Genomic DNA, 15,678 nt, shown 5'->3' on the forward strand with positions numbered 1-15,678 from the left:
TCATTCTTTTATTTACTTCACAAAATGTAACTGGTGTAATTTCTCAAAGGAACATATAGAGTAAGGGCCCGTTTGGATGGGCTTAATAAAAGCAGGTTTAAAAAAGTACTTTTGAAAGTGCTGAAACTTATTTTTAAAATAAGCAATTAGCGTTTGGATAAAAGTGCTGAAGTTGCTATGCCGAACGTGAAAAGAGAAAAATGGAAGAAAGATATGTTAGGATTATGTGGGTAATTTGAAGATTGTATAAAAATATTAAGGGCAAAAAGATAAAAATGTGGTCAACTTAAAACAGCTTATAAGCTAAAAAAAAAAAAGCACCCCTACCCCAGCTTTTAACTTTTCGCTTAAAATAAGTTTTTTTTAACTTAAAATAAGTTACTTTGAGTATTGCCAAACAGCTAAATAAGTCAAAAACCAGCTTTTAAGTCAGTTTGACCAGCTTTTAAGCTGAACCAAACAGGCTTTAAACCTGTTCCTAAGGCAAATTTGAGGGTCAGAATTCCAATAATTGGTATCAAAGCAGGTTATCTTTGAAGAGTCTAACAACTCAAGATAAGATCATAATGAATTCTGCACCTCCTCTTGGGCATGGTCAAGGGAAATACATCAACAGACCACCATTATTTAATAGAGAATACTACTCTTGGTGGAAGACAAGAATGGAAGATTTCATTCAAGCTGAAGATTACGAATTATGGGTTAGAATTACTAATGGACCATTAATTCATACTATTACTGATAGTGAAGGTAATAAGGTACCTAAACCTACAGAAAAGTACGGAGAAGCCGATTAAAAGATGTTAGAAAAGAATGCAAAAGCTAAGTGCATTCTCGTATGTGGATTAGGACCTGATGAGTTTAACTGCATCTCTAGTTGTACCTCTGCAAACAAATATGGGAAACTTTAATAAATGCTCACGAAGGTACAACTCAAGATCGTAAATTCAGCATTGCCAGACTTTGTTGTGAATATGAAGCCTTCATGATGAAATCCAGAGAATCACTTCAATATATGATCACCAGATTTACCACTGTTTTAAACGAGTTAATATCCTTGGGCAAAGTATACACCACTGAGGAACAGGTAGACAAAGTACTAACGACTCTGCCTAGATCATGGGAAATAAAAGTTACTGCAATTAGAGAAGCCAAAGATCTAACCAATATGACATTGGATGAATTAGTAGGAAATCTCAAGACATATGAGATGAATGTTGACAAAAGAGGTGAAGGAAACAAAGAGAAAAATCTTGGATTTAAAGCAACTGAAAGTGATGAATCTGACATAGATGATGATGATCCTTCTCTGATAAGTAAGAACTTTAAGAAACTCTTAAAAAGGGGATTAAACGCTAGCAAGAAATCACCACCCCAAAAAGAAAAAATCTTGAGAGACCACAGAGCGGAGGCTGCTTCAAGTGTGGTGATACAGATCATCAGATCAAGGATTGCCCAATGTTGGAATTAGAATGGGAAAATGAAAAAACTAAAAAAGAAAGGAAGGAACTCTTTAAGAAAAACAAAGAAAAAGAACAAGCAATATATGTAGCTTGGGGAACAGGTTCTTCAGACATGTATGAAGAAGATGATGAGGACATTGCTTTGATGGCGATAGAAGAATCAGATGCTGAACCTGAATCAGACTCTAAAGAAACTGAGGTAAATTTTCTAAATCTAAAAGATAAACTAGTAAAGTTCTCTAAAAAAAACTTTCATTCTTATTACTTGCTTCCATAGACACAATTCAAGAACTTGTGAACACCAAGAGCCAACTACATTCTTCCTTATCTAGCTTAAAGTTTGAGCACATTTATCTTAATAAAAACAAACATGACCTTCAAGGAAAAATGAAGCAACTTGAATCTCACAATCTGGAATTAAGAATTGAGAATCTAAAATTAAAAGTTCTTGGTAAAGAAAAAGGGGGTGAACTGCCTGACCAAAAATTTAAGGTCGAAAAACTCAAAAATATTTTAAAACTAGAAAAGGAAAACTCTAGAAGAATAAATCTTGAATTAACTAGGATAATAAGTGATCTGGAAAGAGCAAATAAGCGGACAAAATCCTCCATGATACTAACCCATCTAGGTAACAATAATAGGAACATTAAAACTAGAATAGGGTATGAACAACCCATAAATGGGAATCCTATGTTTTGTATTATTTGTGGTATCTCAGGTCACTCTAAACAATATTGTCCTAAATACAAAGCTAGTGCAGAAAATAATGCAAGAGGAACTTATAAAACTGTTCAAAGGAACACGTATACTCAAAGGAAAAATAATCTGCCCAAGTGGGCTTATAGAGATCTTATTCTTCCTTTTTATCAATACAAAGGACCCAAGCTAGTCTGGGTTCCAAAATCTAACATTTGAATTTGCAGGAAAAGTGAGAGGAATCTGACAACATTCACCAATTGAACATGTTGTTTCAGATGCATGATTGTAACTAAAAAAAATAAAAAATTCCTCTCACTTGAAAAAAAAAAGAATGTATGAATAACATTTACTGAAAAAAATTTGAAAAAAAGGGTTGCAAAAAAAGGGAGAAATACTGAAGAAGCATGTTGAAGGAAACAGGTTCAACCTACGCAGTATCTAACCATTATGCGTACTAAGATGATCAATCAATCAAAAATATGATCAGCCAAGAAAAACACTTTCAAAAGGAACAATTTGAAACTTGGGATGATTAAGGTTACATAAGTATCCAAAAATGGCTAATGAACATTGCGCATACTGCCCTCTAATATTGAATTCTATTCTCAGTTTCTTAGATTAAGTTGTGTGTCTCTATAACACTTTTAAAGTCATGCTACTCATGCACTTTAACATTGTATTTGCATCTAGCACAGGAAAGAGACTTAGTAAAATTGAAGCAAAATTCAGTATTATCAAGAGATCTAAGGTATGTGCACTACAATTATTCATGATTAATATATAAAGTCAATGCACTTGAACCTATTTCTTCAACTTGTCCCAAAAGATATTCATGCCCTAAATACTACCAAAATAAATATCTTCTTAAAAATCCTTATCCCAATGTGATGGTCTATGGTTGAGATGAATTTGATGGAGAACACCTCTACTTGGTGCTTTATAAATATAGATTAAGAAAGTAGAGTGTGCTAGTTCATAGGGGGAATATTTTGTATTGAGTAAAGTCTTGGAGGATTTACATTGTGAGGGGGAATATTTTGGAGACCCTATACTTGAACAAAGTTCACTTGTTAGGCTCAACTTGGGTGCATCTCGTAAAGGGGAATCATGAGAGATCCATCTGTCGGACCTAGCTCTTCTATTGGGAACCATATAAACTGGGATTTCGGATTGATATAAAAAAAATTATAGTTGGTGCTGCAGTTGATAGTACACATCCAGGGAACAGATTGAGAGAATATGTTCCTTTGCAAGTGATATTCAAGAAAATTTGTTCCTCTTGATGACTCTATTGAAATTAAAGATGAGTGAACTATTGTTTCTGCAGAAAGAACATGATTGATTGAACAAGTTCCTTAAAAGTGATATTAAAAAAAAAGGATTGAGCATGCATAGACCAAGGTTAACTTTGAAATTGAGAAGGGTGCTAATTTTGTTAATCCAAAAGATATTTTTGCTGCTGAAAAATGACTTTTATTTATCATCTCATCTTTTGATATTACCTAGCCACTCTATAGCTTTTGACTTCCAAATTTTTTTTCAATCACAAGTTCTTGATTCTTTGTTTAATTTTGATTACATTTGTGGTGTATATGCTTTTTGATTAATGCTAATGTTGGGTTTGAGTTTCAGGTTAATGTCTACCTCTTATGTTTGTGCAAATGCTTTGCTATAGCTCATTGGGTTCTTCATTTTTAAGTGATTGTGTAAGTGATAGCCCAGTGGCCATGAGTATCATATTTGCCTAATGTCAAAAGGGGGAAGTTGCATATGAGTTATGTGTACCTACTCAATGCAAGCAGTTAAAATTTGCCATAGTCAAAAAGGGGGAATTTGTTAAAGTATTAATGATTTGAAGTATGGCAAAGTTAAGGAGTTGTAGTAGTAACAAGGCAAAAGAAGGAAGATGTGTGTCTTATTTGGTGAGTTCGAAATGGATAATTGTCATCATCAAAAAGGGGAATTTTTTAGAATGAAAAAGATTTTGATAATTGACAAATACAGAAACAGGTCGTACAGACGTGTTCCTTACAGAACGAATCCGACTTGGATAAGGAGAACGTCAGCCACGTGAATTAGAAGTTATAAAGCTGTGAAATTATTATTTTTTCGACAAGCAACAAGCACAAAAGTTTCCTTTTATAAAGGAGTTCAAAGCCAAGTGAAAGAAGGAAAACTAATTCCTATTTAAGGAAATCTATTTAAGGAAATTGTGTTTTCTTATTTATTTAAGAAAATTGTGCTTTCTTATTTATTTAAGGAAATTCTGTAGAAAAGGAGTCCAAGTAGAAGTCAACAAGGATTTGTAGAAGGCAAATACAAGTTGAATTAACAAAGGATTTGTTGAAGTTCTGGTCTATAAATAGGGAGCTATTTGCATCAAAAAAAATTGCGCACTTACATAGAGAGAAGATCAAAACCCGATCTAGAAGTTTGAAAGAGCTTTGAGATTTATTTGGATTGTAGAAATTTGTGAGGGAAAATTGTAATATTGTATTCAAGAGTCTTGTTTACAATATGAGTTTTGTGAGTAGGAGTTGTTCGACAAGTCGTAGAACTTGAAGAACATTGGAAGATATAAGACCGGGGGGTTTTGTGTCTTTGGATAGCTAGAAATTAGAGTTTATAATTTCTTAGCTAGGAATTAGAGTTTATAATTCCTCTAGGAATTAGAGTTTATAATTCGTTAGGTTACATAGCTTTGTAATCTTTTGTTGAGACTTGAAATTTAATAAAGTGAAGTTAAATCCTACAGAGGTGTAGTCGTGGTTCTTACCCTTGTGAGTTGGGGTTTTCCGAAATAAAATATTGTGTCGTTCTTTTATTTACCTCACAAAACGTAACTGCTGTAATTTCTCAAAGGAACATATAGAATAAACATGTTCCTAAGGCGAATTTGGGGGTCAGAATTCCAATACTACATTTTGAGCTAAGTATCCACCAAAGAGACCCTAGCAACGGTCCGTTGGCTCACCGATGGTCCGTTGGTGAAGGTTCGTTTGTGAGGCCTGCCAAGTCTATGAAGTTTCTTCCAACTTGGGGTGTTTTATGTAAATACACCCCAAGTCTTTTAAGACCCTAAGTGGATAATTTTAGTGTTTTCAAGGTTATATTAAAATAGTTTTATACCATAGCCCTAGACAAGACCACTCTCTTCAAAATATTCAAACTCTCGCTCTCTCTCTCTTTAGAGACAAACTCTCTCAAGACTCCATTAAAAGCTAGAGGTCAATGAAGGATAGGAGGGCTGATTGGACGTGTCTCTTCATCAAAAAATCTTGGTTTTTGCTTCCTTAAGTGAGGTATGGTATCCATTCTTGAATATCTTTTCATTCAAGAAGCCAACTTCCAAAAAGGTTTTCAAAAGGATTTCTAAACTCAAACTTCTTCTAACTTTGATTTTTTGTCTTCTGGTATTTAAGATCAAATGGGTTAAATGTATTTAGTTTGGGTTGAATTGATGATTTTGATGTTAAAACACTAATGGAACTCTTGTTTATTCATACTTCAACTTTTGGCTTGAAAATGGGTTATGTGAGCGTGATTTGGGTAGGGTATGAACTTGGGTCTTCTAGTATTTGTCATGTAGGTGTACATACTCCCCTAAGATCCTTAATATGGTGAAATATTGATAAATTTCTTATGAGTGACGATGGTTTGATTTGATGTTAAGTTGCTTTCATTATATAGTTCTTATTATGAATTGATGTTGAGTGGTATGGTCCATCTTATGGAAGGCGGTGCTAATTGATGAACTTGATGTTATTTAGTATGTTTTGAATATGTAATCTTGAAGTTATAATATGTGAAATGAAGAGATATTGGAAATGGGTCTTGTATTGTGTTTGGTGTAGCTTGAATTACTTGTTTGACCTAGTTTATGTCTAAATGAAGTACATGATTATGAGAACCATGTAGAGTGTGTAACTTGATGAATCAAAGTTAAAGTATGTGCAGAACTTGATATGAATGAAATGATGCTTATATGCAAGGTGTGCACATGTACACACACACACTTAAAAGAATGTACTATGCCAAGTTGAGTAAAAAGGAGAATCTTGAGGTGGACACACTTGAGATGAGTAATCCTCGTTAGTAGAGAGTGAGTTACCTTGTAGCAGTCTTCTTATCCCTTTAACTATGTGCCCGCATAGTTGTAGCTATTGGAAAATCCATCTAAATGCTAAGAAACATGCCCTTACACTAGGAAAGTAAGGATCCCTCATCCGATAAGGGGTTAATACCAGGATTCCATGTCTAGCTCTCGTGGTCTTTGTCGGTTAAGCTAACTCCCATAAAAGAATTGATTTGAAACTAGTTAACTTGTATATTGTTAATGCTGTGTATGTGTGTCCTGAAGTGCTAGATCCACACTAGTTACCTAGTAGGAGCACTAAGTGGGAGTAGTATTATGGGATGCTATTCTCACATTGCACTTGGTGTGACCTATACCTACTATGGGAGAAGAGTACTTTCATGAATCCGTGTGAATGAGTACTATGGTGTGGTGTTATGGATTATTATTGTGGAGTACTTGAGTAAATAGAATCCATTAGGAGCACTAAGTGGGAATAGTAGTATGGGATGCTACTCTCACATTGCACTTAGTGTGACCTATATTTCCATGAGTTTTTTTTGCATATGTTACCCAAGGGCGTGGATTTGATTTCTAATGAAGTAAGCCTAAGATTTGGTGGTTTTAAGGGTCGCTTTGGTGTTCTTTGAAGGTAGGTGTCATGGAGATCCCTTGTTGTCTCACCTTAGGGAGTCTTAGGATAACCTTGGGTTAGGGAAACTTCAAAGGAAAAAAAGATCATATGACTTGAACCGTGCCATCACCGTAAGGTCTTCATTGTAAAAATTCAAAATGTTTACTGTAATGCGATATTAAATTTTACAGTATGTTTTAGTAGTTCACTATAATTTTTTTTATGCTAACTGTTAAGCTTTCTGAATTCACTGTAAAGTGTCCTTTTGGTTCAAAATTATGTGACTTATTCCTTAAGTGTTAAATGATGGTCCTTATGTTGATTTGCTTCTAAATTCATGAATATTACAGTTAAATTGCATGAAATATTTTACTAAAATTTCCCTTTTTGCATGTTTTTGCATATGCCATACTTAGTACATTGTTGTACTAACACCATACTTTTATATACCTTATGAGTATAGGTTGGAAGCCTTTTGGAGGATCGTAGTTGAAGCTTGGGAATTCTATCTCTCAAGAATTGGGTATGTCCGCATATATTCGAGGACATTGTTTATGCTTCCTAGTTTCTTCATTAAGCCTTAATTTGTGTTTCTTTTTTATTGCAAAAGGTCGTGCCTCTAAGATTTTAAGTTGTGTTTTTAAGTTGGCTTGTGAGGATAAGATTTCTTAGTATTTATGACAGACTAATTTTATTATTATTATCGTGAAAATTTTTAATTTTGCACTACTTTGTTTCTTTAGGTTATGAACGCTAGTTAGAGGGCATGTACAAGACCCCAAAGGGTCAAGTACGCCCGATCACGATTCAAAGGTTTTCCCTAACTTCTAGGGGGTGCTTTCGGGTCGTGACAGACTTGGTATCAGAGCCTAAGGTTTTGGGAAATAGTTTAAGGTATAATAGTCTCACAAGCCACATGTAGTAGTATCTTGGTCATTGGTGTGAGTCGTGACACATCCATGGACAAGACGCTATAGGATGCTAGAAGTTTCACTTTCTTCTTTATTCTAGTATCGTGCCTTAGAGTTGTTTTTATAATGTGTCTTTTTTTAAAAACTTCTCCTTGTGTTTTTAGGACATGAATACGAGAAGATCGACCGCTAGAAGAGAGGAGGGTGGTGTACCTAATGAGAGGATCCCTCTCCTTGACCAAGTTCCTATTGTTGGCCTAGAGGAGGAAGAGAATGTGGAGGTTCCCCTTCAAGAACCTCAAGTGCCTCCTATGACTCAAGATCCTTTTGTTGAGGGTGATATGACTAATGCGGAGTTGCGGGCTGCCCTAATTAACTTGACCCAACTCATGAAGGCTCAAGCTCATGTTGTCAACAATCACTTTGTGGGCGAAGCTAACCAAGAAGATAGGTTCCAACCAAATGCTAGTACTCCCGCCTCTAGGATTCAGGATTTCATGAGGATGAACCATCCCACTTTCCATGAAACTAAGGTGGATGAAGATCCACAAGGTTTCATAGATGAGGTCTTCAAAGTGGTAGATGCTATGGGTGTGACTCCTAGGGAGAAAGCAAAGTTAGCCGCTTACCAACTCAAAGATGTGGATGAAGTGTGGTTTGAGCAATGGAGGAGTGAGAGACCCCTAAAAAGAGGGTTGGTTAATTGGGAAGAATTCAAAGAGGCTTTTCTAGATAGGTTCTTTTCCCTAGAGTGGAGGGAAAAGAAGATGGTTGAATTCATGAACTTTCGTCAAGGTCGAATGAGTGTGCAAGAGTACTTTCTCAAATTCACCCAACTCTCTAAGTATGACCCAACCATGCTAGCGAACCCTAGGGATAGGATGAAAAAGTTTGTGATGGGTGTGTCTAGGTTGGTGGAGAAAGAGTGTCATACGGCAATGCTTCTTAATGATATGGATATCTCTAGGCTCATGGTTTTGCACAATAAATTGAGGAGTCCAAAATTAGGGAGATAATGCAAGAGGGTAAAAGGCCTAGGTCAGATGATTCTAGTCACCAAAGTCCTAAGAAGAGTCTTTATCCCCAAGATTCTTCCATGGGAAACAAGGATAGGGCTCCAATTCAACATTCTCAAGGTGGTGGTCATTCCTATGAAAGGTCTAGGTGCCCTACTTGTGGAAAGCAACATGGGGATAAGTGTCTTTCTGGAACGGATGGTTGTTTTGCATGTATAAAAGACACAAGATGAGGTATTTTCCAAACCTCAAATCAAGGGGGAAATATGTCAATCAAGCTCTCCTAGATCCTAATGCTCCCAAGAAGAACCCTTCCTATGGGATGGGGGCTAGGAAGGATAATTAATCTGGATTGATGGTTTTGGTAAGTCTTAAAACTTTGTTATTTTTGCCTTGGTGTCATGAAGTGAGATTATATGGTTTTATAGTTCATATGATCATGTCATCTTGATGAATTACTTAAATAATGATTTTTTGAAAAATTTTGGTAACTTGGCAATGAACTTCACTGTAAGAATTTTGATTTTTGAGAAAAATTGTGCTGTATTGAATTGAAGTTTCAATGTGTGTAAAATTATTATGTATGAGCATGTTTAATGTTGGGTAAGGTAGTTCCTCCATAAAAGAAGACTAAGAGAGAATTCTGACTTCTTGATGTTTTGATGAAAGAGTTTGTGCTGCTAAGTGTTTGAAAGTGTGAAAGGATGATCTTCGTTATTTGATGCTTTGGTTTTTGAGTTCTTTGATCATGATTGAAGTTTTTTATGTGATGCTAAGTGAGTCATTGTTATTCTTAAAGTTTAAGTGTCATTCGAGGACGAATGTTATTCCAAGTGGGGAAGAATGCAACGCCCCAAAATGAACTAAGGTTAACTAAATCCTCGTGGTTATTTATTGAGTTGATTTTAAGTTAAACTAAGTTAGTTTAGTGTCCTTAGGAAGTGTGTGAATTTTGGTTAAGTTTGGAGTTCAATCGACCAAGAACGTCAATGACGTCCGGGAAGTATGCCTTAGAATGTACTAGTGTGTCTTGTTGTGTTTACACGAGTTTTACGTGTTTATTTTGCTTGAAACTTGAATTTGATGTTCCTAAGACCTATAAGACTTAGTTTAGGGATTTAACGTCCGGTAACGACCCCACCTAGGACCCACAAGGGTCCCTAAATGAAGGTCCCAAGACTTGTGCAAAATCTGCCAAAAAGCAAAGGCCATCGATGACCCTAAGGACGGACCGTTGGTCCCTCAACGGTCCATCGACCTAGGCGTCGATTGCAACACTGAGTTCAGTTGTACATGCTCCATTTAGAGCTAAGTATCCATCAACAATACCCTACCAACGGTCTGTTGGCTCACCGACGGTCCGTTGGTGAAGCTTCGTTTGTGAGGCCTGCCAAGTCTGTGAAGTTGCTGCCAACTTGGGCTGTTTTATATAAATATACACCAAGTCTTTTAAGACCCTAGGTGGATAATTATTTTTTTTTAGGTTATATTAAAATAGTTTAAACCCTAGACCTAGACAAGAACCCTCTCTTCAAAATATTCAAACTCTCTCTCTCTCTAAAGACAAACTCTCTCAAGACTCCATTGAAACCTAGAGGTCTAGGAAGGATAGGAGGCTGGTTGGACGTGTCTCTTCATCAAAAAATCTTGGATCTTGCTTCCTTAAGTGAAGTATGGTATCCATTCTTGAATATCTTTTCATTCAAGAAGCCAATTTCCAAAAAGGTTTTCAAAAGGGTTTCTAAACTCAAACTTCTTCTAACTTTGATTTCTTGTAGGGGTCTTCTTTTATTTAAGTTATAATGGTTTAAATGTATTTAGTTTGGGTTTAATTGATGATTTGATGTTAAAACTCTAATGAAACTATTGTTTATGCATACTTCAACTTGTGGCTTGAAAATGGGTTATGTGAGCATGATTTGGGTAGGGTATGAATTTGGGTCTTCTTGTATCTGTCATGTTGGTGTAGCTACTGACCTAAGGGACTTAATATGGTGAAATATTGATAAATTTCTTATCAGTAATGATGGTTTGATTTGATGTTGAGTTGCTTTCATTATATAGTTCTACTTATGTATTGATATTGAGTGGTATGGTCCATCTTATAAATGGCGGTGCTAATTGTTGAACTTGATATTATTTAGTATGTTTTGAATATGTAATCGTGAAGGTCTAATATGTGAAATGAAGATACATTGGAAATGAGTCTTGTATTGTGTTTGGTGTAGCTAGAATTGCATGTTTGACCTAGTTTATGTTTAAATGAAGTGCATGATTATGAGAAGCATGTAGAGTGTGTAACTTGATGAATCATGGTTAAAGTATGTGTAGAACTTGATGAGAATTACATTATGCTTATATGCAAGGTGTGCACATCTACACATACACACACTTTAAAAGAATGTATTATGCCAAGTTGAGTATAAAGGGGAATCTTGAGGTGGACACGCTTCGTGAGTTGAGATGTAGTGTCTAGTAGGAACCTCTTTATTCCTAGCGAGCTTTCTATGATAGACTATTATGTTGAGAAATCCGTGGGGAGTTATGCCTACCACCTAGAGGATATGAAGGGGAGGTGGATTACACTTCGTGTGTTGAGATGTTGTAGTCCAAAGTACCTCTTGACATGAGAACTCCTTGTTAGTAGAGAGTTAGTTAGCTAGTACCAATCTCCTTATACCTTAACTATATTCCCGCATAGGTGTAGCTATTGGAAAATACATGCAAACGCTAAGAAGCATGACCTTACACAAGGCAAGTAAGGATCCCTCATCCGATATGGGGTAATATCGGGATTCCATGTCTAGCTCTCATGGTCTTTGTCGGTTAAGCTAACTCCCACAAAAGAATTGATTTGAAACCAATTAACTTGTATATTGTTGATATTGTGTATGTATGTCGTGAAGTGCTCGATCCACACTAGTTACCTAGTAGGAAGACTATGTGGGAGTAGTAGTATGGGATGCTATTCTCACATTGCACTTGGTGTGACCTAAACCTACTATTAGAGAAGAGTACTTTTATGAAATTCGTGTGAATGAGTACTATGGTGTGGTGTTATGGATTATTATTATGGAGTACTTGAGTAAATAGAATCCATTAGGAGCACTAAGTAGGATTAGTAGTATGGAATGCTACTCTCACATTGCACTTAATGTAACCTATATTTCCATGAGTGTTTTACATCTGTTATCCAAGGGCGTATAAGATTTGGTGGTTTTAAGGGTCGCTTTGGTATGCTTTTAAAGGAGGTGTTATGGAGATCCCTTCTTGGCTCACCTTAGAGAGTCTTAAGATAACCTTGGGTTAGGGCAACTTCAAAGGAAAAAGAGTTCATATGACTTGGATCGTGCCATTCACTGTAGGGTCTTCACTGTAAGAATTCAAAATGTTCACTATAATGCTATATTCAATTTTACAGTATGTTTTAGTAGTTCATTGTAATGTTTTTTATGCTCACTGTTAGGCTTTATGAAATACACTGTAAAGTGTGCTTTTGGTTCAAAATTATATGATTTATTCCTTAAGTTCTAAATGATGGTCCTTCTGTTGATTTGCTTCTAAATTCATGAATGTTATTTTTAAAATGCATGAAATGTTATTTTAATAAAATGACCCTTTTTGCATGTTTTTGCATATGCCATACTTAGTACATTGTTGTATTAACCCCATACTTTTATATACCTTATGAGTATAGGTTGGAAGCGTTTTGGAGGATCGGAGTTGAATCTTGGGAATTCTATCTCTCAAGAATTGGGTATGTCCTCATATATTCGAGGACATAGTTTATGCTTCCTAGTTTCTTTATTAAGCCTTTATTTGTATTTCCTTTTTATTGTAAAGGGTCGTACCCCTAAGATTTTAATTTGTGTCTTTAAGTTGGCTTGTGACGATAAGATTTCCTAGAATTTATGAAAGACTTATTTTATTATTATTATCGTGAAAAGTTTTAATTCTGCACTACTTTTCATGGTTTAGATTATGAACGCTAGTTAAAGGGATTATACAAGACCCCAAAGGGTCAAGTACGCCCGGTCACGATTCGAAGGTCTTCCCTATCTTCTAGGGGGTGCTTTCGGGTCGTGACAAGAATGGTGGAAAATGAGTTGGAATAGCCCGAGGGTCATCTCTTAACTCAAAATGTACAAATTAAGGTCGTCTAAGGGATTTGTATACGATTTAAAAACCCTCCATCCCACTATAGTGGCACTCATACTTCTGTAGCGACACTAATCCCGCTGCACTTACACAAAGTGAACAAGTAAGCTCCACCTCGAAAAATCCCAATATCCTTTAATTTCATCTCCGCTTCGCCCACTACAGCATTACCCATACTGCTGTAGCGGCATGAAGAGAGTAAATTAGCTTTTAAGGATTTTCAATTTACCCCTTTCACAACATACACTTAGCCCACTACGCTTAGAAAATGCCCATAAAAAATTAAAGTCAATTACCGATGATCTACTTATCCAAATTCAATTCCATAAAGTCATACAAATTCCTTAAATGTTACCTATCCATTCATGTAATAAAATCCACATTTACTCCAATCGATTTCTACCATATTTTCCTACTTTTTGATTACTCCCAATTCCTCGAAATCTTGATAAGGTTTGGAAAATCCTAGTACTACGAATAAGTTTTTCCAGCCAAATTTTTTCCTCATTGGCATTTCTATAATGAAGAAACTCGGTCGTTACAATATATATGAGTTTACCTATCACTTGTCCCTGATTGATCAACTAAGGAAAGGTAGGACAGAAAAGGAACAAGGTAGTACTTGAGTCTACCAACAATCGGGGTTACTTGTCTCGCATATCCTTCTCGATCTCCCAAGTATCTTCCTCAACTCGACGATGCTGCCATTGAACCTTCACAAACTTAATATCTTTGGTCCCCAACACTGAACATCACGATCAAGAATAACAACTAGTTCCTTCTCATATTGGAGGCTCTTGTCTACCACTATACAGTCCCACTTAATGATATAGTCACCATCAATGTGATATCTCTTCGACATAGACACATAAAATATAGGATGTACAAGGGTAAAATTTAGAGGTAGTGCCAATCCACATACCACCGGCCCTACTCGTTCAAAATTCTCAAAGGCACCGATATAAAAAGGACTCAACATATCCCTCTTAGCAAAACTCACCACCCTCCCCCCCTTCATGGGTGAAACCTTGAGAAGAACATTTCGCACCCGTCTGGAACTTCCATGTCTCTCACGTTGTGATCCGCATACTTCTTTTATCTACTCTACGCAACTAGAAGTTTAGCTTGAATGCTCCTCACTTTATCTTAGAGTCTTTCACAAGGTCAACCCCCAAAGGTTTTACATCTCTAGATTCAAACAAACCTATGTGGGATCTATAACCTCTCCCATATAATGTCTCAAATGGTGCCATAGCAACTCTAGAGTGAACTATTATTATAGGAGTACTCACATAGGGGTAGGAAGTTATCTCAATGCCCTCCAAAGTCATTTGCACAATCTCTCAACATGTCCTCCAACACTTGCATAGTCCTTTCTGATTGTCCATCAGTATGGGATGGAAGACTGTACTAAAAGTGAGTTGTGTGCCCAATTCCTCATGAAACTTCCTCCAAAACATGGAACTGAAAAGGGTACCACGGTCTGAGATGATGGAAAGGGGCACATCAAGCACCCTCACTATCTCTTTTATATAAATCCTAGACAAATGTTCAGCGGTGTAATCAACCCTTAACGGAATGAAATGGGATGACTTGGTCAACCTATCAACTAGAAACCAAATAGAATCCAATTTCCCCATAGTCTTGGGAAGACCGACCAAGAAATCCATGGCTATCATTTCCCACTTCCATTCCTGAATTCGCATCTTTTGAAGTAGCCTGCTGGCATTTGATGTTCATACTTCAATTGTTGACTAATCTTCTTAATGTATTGTCTCATACCCGACCACCAATAAACTCGTATCCGACCTCTATACATCTTGGTCACACTCAGATGAATAGAATAGCGCGAGTCGTCATCCTCCACCAATAATCTTGGGATCAAATGATCAACTCTTGGAATAAATATTCTACCCTTATAGTTGAGCACACCATCCACATCTGGAGTGGTTCCTTGAGACTAACGTATGGCAACCTTTGTTCTAAGCTCATCTAAATCTCAATCTTAAAATATCTTGACCTTGATTTCCTCTATGAACATGGACTTAGCTTCAATACTAGCTAACATCCCACATCATTCAAAAATGCCCAACTACATGAACATAGACACTAAGGTCTGAATTTCCATGGCCAAGAGTCGCTTTGTTCCACTCAAGTGAGAAAAACTACCTATACTTACCGTTTTTTGACTCAAAACGTCTTTTACAATATTTGCCTTACCCGGATTGTATTGAATATTCATATCATAATCTTTGAGTAATTCTAACCATCTTCGTTATCTCGACTTTAAATCCTTTTGGGTGAATACATGTTGCAAACTACGATGACCAGTAAATACCTCATACTTCACTCCATACAAATAATGTCGCCGAATCTTAAGAGAACATACCATCGCTGCAAACTCCAAGTCATGAGTGGGATGATTCCTCTCATGCACCTTCAATTAATGTTAGGCTTAAGCTATGACATTCTTATCCTGAATCAACACAGCACCCAATCCAGAATGTGAAGCATCACAATAGTCAACAAAAGTCCTTACCCTCAATCGGTAATGTTTGAATAGGTGCGGTGGTCAAAAGAGTCCTAAGATTTTGGAAGTTCTTCTCACATTTTCAGGCCATTAAAACGGTACCTCCTTGTTTGTTAGATTGGTCGAGTGAGTAGAAATTGAAGCAAAATTCTTAACAAAATGACGATAGTAACTAGCAAGTCCCACAAAACT

The sequence above is a fragment of the Solanum pennellii genome, chromosome 5, assembly GCF_001406875.1.
Source record: "Solanum pennellii chromosome 5, SPENNV200".
Lineage (NCBI taxonomy): Eukaryota > Viridiplantae > Streptophyta > Magnoliopsida > Solanales > Solanaceae > Solanum > Solanum pennellii.